This window comes from Drosophila grimshawi, unplaced genomic scaffold (genome assembly GCF_018153295.1).
Source record: "Drosophila grimshawi isolate 15287-2541.00 unplaced genomic scaffold, ASM1815329v1 contig_305, whole genome shotgun sequence".
NCBI classification, from domain to species: domain Eukaryota; kingdom Metazoa; phylum Arthropoda; class Insecta; order Diptera; family Drosophilidae; genus Drosophila; species Drosophila grimshawi.
Genome location: NW_025063091.1, coordinates 546 through 10,000, shown reverse-complemented (window position 1 = coordinate 10,000; position 9,455 = coordinate 546). Strand labels below are relative to the sequence as shown.

General features: G+C 32.7%; 2 non-coding genes across 2 annotated transcripts; both read left to right on the top strand.

Moving 5' to 3' along the window:
- Window positions 1-97: 97 nt before the first annotated feature.
- On the top strand, window positions 98-276 carry LOC122322473. The gene has a single exon (XR_006246622.1). It is a non-coding gene; the product is annotated as a 5.8S ribosomal RNA (ribosomal RNA).
- A 380-nt stretch (window positions 277-656) lies between these two features.
- On the top strand, window positions 657-4,614 carry LOC122322474. The gene has a single exon (XR_006246623.1). It is a non-coding gene; the product is annotated as a large subunit ribosomal RNA (ribosomal RNA).
- Window positions 4,615-9,455: the final 4,841 nt, after the last annotated feature.

Below are 9,455 nucleotides of genomic sequence, written 5' to 3'. Positions count from 1 at the left end.
TTGAAGGAATTGATATATGCCAGTAAAATGGTGTATTTTTAATTTCTTTCAATAAATATATTTTTGACAATGAAATAAACAAAAAAAAAAATTGTATCACTCTAAGCGGTGGATCACTCGGCTCATGGGTCGATGAAGAACGCAGCAAACTGTGCGTCATCGTGTGAACTGCAGGACACATGAACATCGACATTTTGAACGCATATCGCAGTCCATGCTGTTATGTACTTTAATTAATTTTATAGTGCTGCTTGGACTACATATGGTTGAGGGTTGTAAGACTATGCTAAATAAGTTGCTTTAAATGTTTTTTAATATTTGAGCATATGGTATATTATTGGATAAATAATGTGTGCACTTTATTAGTGCACACACGAAATATTCATAATATTAATTTATATATGGATATACATACCAACTCTCATTGTGTATAATTTGTATGAGAAAACTGAAGATATATATTTTCTTTTTCAAATTCAAATAATATCGAGAAATGTCTAGCATAAAAAATGAAATGAAAGTTTTTTTCATCTAGAATTGTCTCGATTATTATTGATGCGATAAGAAAACTGTTGTAAATATTATTATTCTTCAAGAATTAGTGTATTCATAATATTGAATATTATATCATAGTATTCAATAAAAATTGTTTTATACAACCTCAACTCATATGGGACTACCCCCTGAATTTAAGCATATTAATTAGGGGAGGAAAAGAAACTAACAAGGATTTTCTTAGTAGCGGCGAGCGAAAAGAAATCAGTTCAGCACTAAGTCACTTTGTCTATATGGCAAATGTGAGATGCAGTGTAAGGAACATCAATATTCTAGTATGAGAAATTAACGATTTAAGTCCTTCTTAAATGAGGCCATTTACCCATAGAGGGTGCCAGGCCCGTATAACGTTAATGATTACTAGATGATGTTTCCAAAGAGTCGTGTTGCTTGATAGTGCAGCACTAAGTGGGTGGTAAACTCCATCTAAAACTAAATATAACCATGAGACCGATAGTAAACAAGTACCGTGAGGGAAAGTTGAAAAGAACTCTGAATAGAGAGTTAAATAGTACGTGAAACTGCTTAGAGGTTAAGCCCGATGAACCTGAATATCCGTTATGGAAAATTCATCATTAGAATTGTAATATTTAATTAATATTATAATAATAGTGTGCATTTTTTCCATATAAGGACATTGTAATCTATTAACATAATTAATTTATCAAAAAATTGTGAATTATTGATTATTTCAATTATAGTGCTTGCATTATAACATGATATAAATGTCATAAATTTGATAAAGTGCTGATAGATTTATATGAATACAGTGCGTTAATTTTTCGGAATTATATAATGGCATAATTTTCAATGATTTTTGTGTTTATTATATGCACTTGTATGATTAACAATGCGAAAGATTCAGGATACCTTCGGGACCCGTCTTGAAACACGGACCAAGGAGTCTAACATATGTGCAAGTTATTGGGATATAAACCTAATAGCGTAATTAACTTGACTATTAATGGGATTAGTTTTTAGCTATTTATAGTTAATTAACACAATCCCGGGGCGCTCTATATAGTTATGTATAATGATATTTATATTATTTATACCTCTAACTGGAACGTACCTTGAGCATATATGCTGTGACCCGAAAGATGGTGAACTATACTTGATCAGGTTGAAGTCAGGGGAAACCCTGATGGAAGACCGAAACAGTTCTGACGTGCAAATCGATTGTCAGAATTGAGTATAGGGGCGAAAGACCAATCGAACCATCTAGTAGCTGGTTCCTTCCGAAGTTTCCCTCAGGATAGCTGGTGCATTTAACTGTTGTATAAAATAATCTTATCTGGTAAAGCGAATGATTAGAGGCCTTAGGGTCGAAACGATCTTAACCTATTCTCAAACTTTAAATGGGTAAGAACCTTAACTTTCTTGATATGAAGTTTAAGGTTATGATATAATGTGCCCAGTGGGCCACTTTTGGTAAGCAGAACTGGCGCTGTGGGATGAACCAAACGTAATGTTACGGTGCCCAAATTAACAACTCATACAGAAACCATGAAAGGCGTTGGTTGCTTAAAACAGCAGGACGGTGATCATGGAAGTCGAAATCCGCTAAGGAGTGTGTAACAACTCACCTGCCGAAGCAACTAGCCCTTAAAATGGATGGCGCTTAAGTTGTATACCTATACATTACCGCTAAAGTAGATGATTTATGTTACTTGTAATATAAATTTTGAAACTTTAGTGAGTAGGAAGGTACAATGGTGTGCATAGAAGTGTTTGGCGTAAGCCTGCATGGAGCCGCCATTGGTACAGATCTTGGGTGGTAGTAGCAAATAATCGAATGAGACCTTGGAGGACTGAAGTGGAGAAGGGTTTCGTGTGAACAGTGGTTGATCACGAGTTAGTCGGTCCTAAGTTCAAGGCGAAAGCCGAAAATTTTCAAGTATAGAAAAATCAAAATATATTTTGCATCATACCGATTTTTATACACTTGAATAATTTTGAACGAAAGGGAATACGGTTCCAATTCCGTAACCTGTTGAGTATCCGTTTGTTATTAAATATGGGCCTCGTGCTCATCCTGGCAACAGGAACGACCATAAAGAAGCCGTCGAGAGGTATCGGAAGAGTTTTCTTTTCTGTTTTATAGCCGTACTACCATGGAAGTCTTTCGCAGAGAGATATGGTAGATGGGCTAGAAGAGCATGACATATACTGTTGTGTCGATATTTTCTCCTCGGACCTTGAAAATTTATGGTGGGGATACGCAAACTTCTCAACAGGCCGTACCAATATCCGCAGCTGGTCTCCAAGGTGAAGAGTCTCTAGTCGATAGAATAATGTAGGTAAGGGAAGTCGGCAAATTAGATCCGTAACTTCGGGATAAGGATTGGCTCTGAAGATTGAGATAGTCGGGCTTGATTGGGAAACAATAACATGGTTTATGTGCTCGTTCTGGGTAAATAGGGTTTCTATCATTTATGGTAGATTCTTGTTCCCCGGATAGTTTAGTTACGTAGCCAATTGTGGAACTTTCTTGCTAAAATTTTTAAGAATACTAATTGGGCAACTGATTAGTTCTTTTAAATTATAACGATTATCAATTAACAATCAATTCAGAACTGGCACGGACTTGGGGAATCCGACTGTCTAATTAAAACAAAGCATTGTGATGGCCCTAGCGGGTGTTGACACAATGTGATTTCTGCCCAGTGCTCTGAATGTCAAAGTGAAGAAATTCAAGTAAGCGCGGGTCAACGGCGGGAGTAACTATGACTCTCTTAAGGTAGCCAAATGCCTCGTCATCTAATTAGTGACGCGCATGAATGGATTAACGAGATTCCTACTGTCCCTATCTACTATCTAGCGAAACCACAGCCAAGGGAACGGGCTTGGAATAATTAGCGGGGAAAGAAGACCCTTTTGAGCTTGACTCTAATCTGGCAGTGTAAGGAGACATAAGAGGTGTAGAATAAGTGGGAGATATTAGACTTCGGTTTGGTATCGACAATGAAATACCACTACTCTTATTGTTTCCTTACTTACTTGATTAAATGGAACGTGTATCATTTCCTAGCCATTATACGGATGTATTTATTATATCTTATGGTATTGGGTTTTGATGCAAGCTTCTTGATCAAAGTATCACGAGTTTGTTATATAATCGCAAACAAATTCTTTAATAAGAAAATGCATTTATGTATTTTTGATTTAAAAATTTGGTATAACTCCAATTACTCAGGTATGATCCAATTCAAGGACATTGCCAGGTAGGGAGTTTGACTGGGGCGGTACATCTCTCAAATAATAACGGAGGTGTCCCAAGGCCAGCTCAGTGCGGACAGAAACCACACATAGAGCAAAAGGGCAAATGCTGACTTGATCTCGGTGTTCAGTACACACAGGGACAGCAAAAGCTCGGCCTATCGATCCTTTTGGTTTAAAGAGTTTTTAACAAGAGGTGTCAGAAAAGTTACCATAGGGATAACTGGCTTGTGGCGGCCAAGCGTTCATAGCGACGTCGCTTTTTGATCCTTCGATGTCGGCTCTTCCTATCATTGTGAAGCAAAATTCACCAAGCGTTGGATTGTTCACCCATGCAAGGGAACGTGAGCTGGGTTTAGACCGTCGTGAGACAGGTTAGTTTTACCCTACTAATGACAAAACGTTGTTGCGACAGCATTCCTGCGTAGTACGAGAGGAACCGCAGGTACGGACCAATGGCACAATACTTGTTCGAGCGAACAGTGGTATGACGCTACGTCCGTTGGATTATGCCTGAACGCCTCTAAGGTCGTATCCGTGCTGGACTGCAATGATAAATAAGGGGCAATTTGCATTGTATGGCTTCTAAACCATTAAAAGTTTATAATTTATTTTATAAACGACAATGGATGTGATGCCAATGTTATTTGTAACATAGTAAATTGGGAGGATCTATGATCACCTGATGCCGTGCTAGTTACATATTTAAACATTATTTAATACAATGACAAAGCCTAGAATCAATTGTAAACGACTTTTGTAACAGGCAAGGTGTTGTAAGTGGTTGAGCAGCTGCCATACTGCGATCCACTGAAGCTTATCCTTTGCTTGATGATTCGAAAATGTTAATAAAACAACAAATATAAAATATAATATGTGTGTTATGGTTGTTAAACACCAACTAAAACATATATATATATATATATTGTATGAGTTGTTTAAAGGTGCCATATTTGTTAATTTACTTATGATATTTTATATATTTCTTTGTAAGTTGATAATGTGTGGACCGGACCTTAAGAAAATGTTATATACAAAAAGCTTTTTGATGATGCAATACAAAATTTATGTTATTTTATAAATAACATTCTTTTCAGAATAATTGAATTGTTATTGAAAGGAATAAAGAAATTAAATTGTTTTAAACAAAACAGAGAAAGAAGAACACACATTTTATTATATATATGAGTATATATATATATATATATATATATATATATATATATATATATATGATAACTGCGAAAGGCAATAGTAGAAAACACAAAAAAATAAATATATGAAATCATATTAAAAATATATTATAATTCAATCAATGGAGAACAGTAATATGCGAATGAAAAATTTACACTCTTAAACATAAATGTTATATTTAGTGTGAAATAGAAGTTTATATTTTATTTGATATTGCATAATAATAATAAACCGATTAATAAAATTTACACTCATGAGACTTGGAATTGTTATGAAATTCAATTCAGTGTTTTCCAATACAAAATGTCAAATAATATCATGAAACATATAAATTACATGTTAGATAATAACATATGACACAAACAATGTGATATAATAGAATTTAACATGTAAAATAAATGTTGGGTAATAACGTATGGAACAACTCTACTACAATAAAAAATGTTTGCTATAGACAAAATTATATATGGAAATCACATGATTGTGGAGTATTGTCTTGCCGGCAGCCGTCAATTATAGTTCAAATTATTAAATATTTAAGTTATTCGTGTGTTATATTTAAATTAATACATGAAGAATTAATAGTGAGTGGTTGCATTTGAAAAAAGTATCATTCTTAAGGAAATGGTGTTCAAAAACCTATATATGGAGTGGTGTCGCGCACGGCAAGTCATATGAGAAAAAGTAAAAGTAACAAAATAATATGACTGTGGAGTATTGTCTTGCCGGCATGGGTCATTTATTGGGCAAATTATGAAATGTTATGAAATTCAATTCAGTGTTTTCCAATACAAAATGTCAAATAATATCATGAAACATATAAATTACATGTTAGATAATAACATATGACACAAACAATGTGATATAATAGAATTTAACATGTAAAATAAATGTTGGGTAATAACGTATGGAACAACTCTACTACAATAAAAAATGTTTGCTATAGACAAAATTATATATGGAAATCACATGATTGTGGAGTATTGTCTTGCCGGCAGCCGTCAATTATAGTTCAAATTATTAAATATTTAAGTTATTCGTGTGTTATATTTAAATTAATACATGAAGAATTAATAGTGAGTGGTTGCATTTGAAAAAAGTATCATTCTTAAGGAAATGGTGTTCAAAAACCTATATATGGAGTGGTGTCGCGCAAGGCAAGTCATATGAGAAAAACTAAAGTAACAAAATAATATGACTGTGGAGTATTGTCTTGCCGGCATGGATAATTTATTGGGCAAATTATGAAATGTTATGAAATTCAATTCAGTGTTTTCCAATACAAAATGTCAAATAATATCATGAAACATATAAATTACATGTTAGATAATAACATATGACACAAACAATGTGATATAATAGAATTTAACATGTAAAATAAATGTTGGGTAATAACGTATGGAACAACTCTACTACAATAAAAAATGTTTGCTATAGACAAAATTATATATGGAAATCACATGATTGTGGAGTATTGTCTTGCCGGCAACCGTCAATTATAGTTCAAATTATTAAATATTTAAGTTATTCGTGTGTTATATTTAAATTAATACATGAAGAATTAATAGTGAGTGGTTGCATTTGAAAAAGTATCATTCTTAAGGAAATGGTGTTCAAAAACCTATATATGGAGTGGTGTCGCGCAAGGCAAGTCATATGAGAAAAAGTAAAAGTAACAAAATAATATGACTGTGGAGTATTGTCTTGCCGGCATGGATAATTTATTGGGCAAATTATGAAAAAATGAAGTTAATCTTGTATTATATTTTATTTAATACATGAAGAATTAATGTTGGGTGGTAGCATTTGAAAAAAGTATCATGCTTAAAGAGATGGTGTTCAAAAACCTATATATGGAGTGGTGTCGCGCAAGGCAAGTCATATGAGAAAAAGTAAAAGTAACAAAATAATATGACTGTGGAGTATTGTCTTGCCGGCATGGATAATTTATTGGGCAAATTATGAAAAAATGAAGTTAATCTTGTATTATATTTAATTTAATACATGAAGAATTAATGTTGGGTGGTAGCATTTGAAAAAAGTATCATGCTTAAAGAGATGGTGTTCAAAAACCTATATATGGAGTGGTGTCGCGCAAGGCAAGTCATATGAGAAAGAGTAAAAGTAACAAAATAATATGACTGTGGAGTATTGTCTTGCCGGCATGGATAATTTACTGGGCAAATTATGAAATAATGAAGTTAATCTTGTATTATATTTAATTTAATACATGAAGAATTAATGTTGGGTGGTAGCATTTGAAAAAAGTATCATGCTTAAAGAGATGGTGTTCAAAAACCTATATATGGAGTGGTGTCGCGCAAGGCAAGTCATATGAGAAAAAGTAAAAGTAACAAAATAATATGACTGTGGAGTATTGTCTTGCCGGCATGGATAATTTATTGGGCAAATTATGAAATAATGAAGTTAATCTTGTATTATATTTAATTTAATACATGAAGAATTAATGTTGGGTGGTAGCATTTGAAAAAAGTATCATGCTTAAAGAGATGGTGTTCAAAAACCTTTATATGGAGTGGTGTCGCGCAAGGCAAGTCATATGAGAAAAACTAAAGTAACAAAATAATATGACTGTGGAGTATTGTCTTGCCGGCATGGATAATTTATTGGGCAAATTATGAAATGTTATGAAATTCAATTCAGTGTTTTCCAATACAAAATGTCAAATAATATCATGAAACATATAAATTACATGTTAGATAATAACATATGACACAAACAATGTGATATAATAGAATTTAACATGTAAAATAAATGTTGGGTAATAACGTATGGAACAACTCTACTACAATAAAAAATGTTTGCTATAGACAAAATTATATATGGAAATCACATGATTGTGGAGTATTGTCTTGCCGGCAACCGTCAATTATAGTTCAAATTATTAAATATTTAAGTTATTCGTGTGTTATATTTAAATTAATACATGAAGAATTAATAGTGAGTGGTTGCATTTGAAAAAAGTATCATTCTTAAGGAAATGGTGTTCAAAAACCTATATATGGAGTGGTGTCGCGCAAGGCAAGTCATATGAGAAAAAGTAAAAGTAACAAAATAATATGACTGTGGAGTATTGTCTTGCCGGCATGGATAATTTATTGGGCAAATTATGAAAAAATGAAGTTAATCTTGTATTATATTTTATTTAATACATGAAGAATTAATGTTGGGTGGTAGCATTTGAAAAAAGTATCATGCTTAAAGAGATGGTGTTCAAAAACCTATATATGGAGTGGTGTCGCGCAAGGCAAGTCATATGAGAAAAAGTAAAAGTAACAAAATAATATGACTGTGGAGTATTGTCTTGCCGGCATGGATAATTTATTGGGCAAATTATGAAAAAATGAAGTTAATCTTGTATTATATTTAATTTAATACATGAAGAATTAATGTTGGGTGGTAGCATTTGAAAAAAGTATCATGCTTAAAGAGATGGTGTTCAAAAACCTATATATGGAGTGGTGTCGCGCAAGGCAAGTCATATGAGAAAGAGTAAAAGTAACAAAATAATATGACTGTGGAGTATTGTCTTGCCGGCATGGATAATTTACTGGGCAAATTATGAAATAATGAAGTTAATCTTGTATTATATTTAATTTAATACATGAAGAATTAATGTTGGGTGGTAGCATTTGAAAAAAGTATCATGCTTAAAGAGATGGTGTTCAAAAACCTATATATGGAGTGGTGTCGCGCAAGGCAAGTCATATGAGAAAAAGTAAAAGTAACAAAATAATATGACTGTGGAGTATTGTCTTGCCGGCATGGATAATTTATTGGGCAAATTATGAAATAATGAAGTTAATCTTGTATTATATTTAATTTAATACATGAAGAATTAATGTTGGGTGGTAGCATTTGAAAAAAGTATCATGCTTAAAGAGATGGTGTTCAAAAACCTTTATATGGAGTGGTGTCGCGCAAGGCAAGTCATATGAGAAAGAGTAAAAGTAACAAAATAATATGACTGTGGAGTATTGTCTTGCCGGCATGGATAATTTATTGGGCAAATTATGAAATAATGAAGTTAATCTTGTATTATATTTAATTTAATACATGAAGAATTAATGTTGGGTGGTAGCATTTGAAAAAAGTATCATGCTTAAAGAGATGGTGTTCAAAAACCTTTACATGGTGAGTGGTGTGTGCTCATCTATTATATGAAGATTTCATATAATTTATTAAAGATTATGTTATACGCTCATGTTTGTGTTTGAGTATGTTCGTTCGTTATTAATAATAATTGCTTGGCTGCGATAAAAAAGATAATTGCGGAATTTGCCAAGGTATGTTGTTGGAAATATTGTATTAAAATCTTTATTTCCACAATATATTATAATAGGTTTCCTTTTATCGTTAATTTCTCTCTTATAACAAACAAATGTAACCGATTGAAAATTGATATAGCAGATGTGGATGCATTTGTTGTGTCAATGAGTAAATTGGTTAAAACATGTCATATTTTT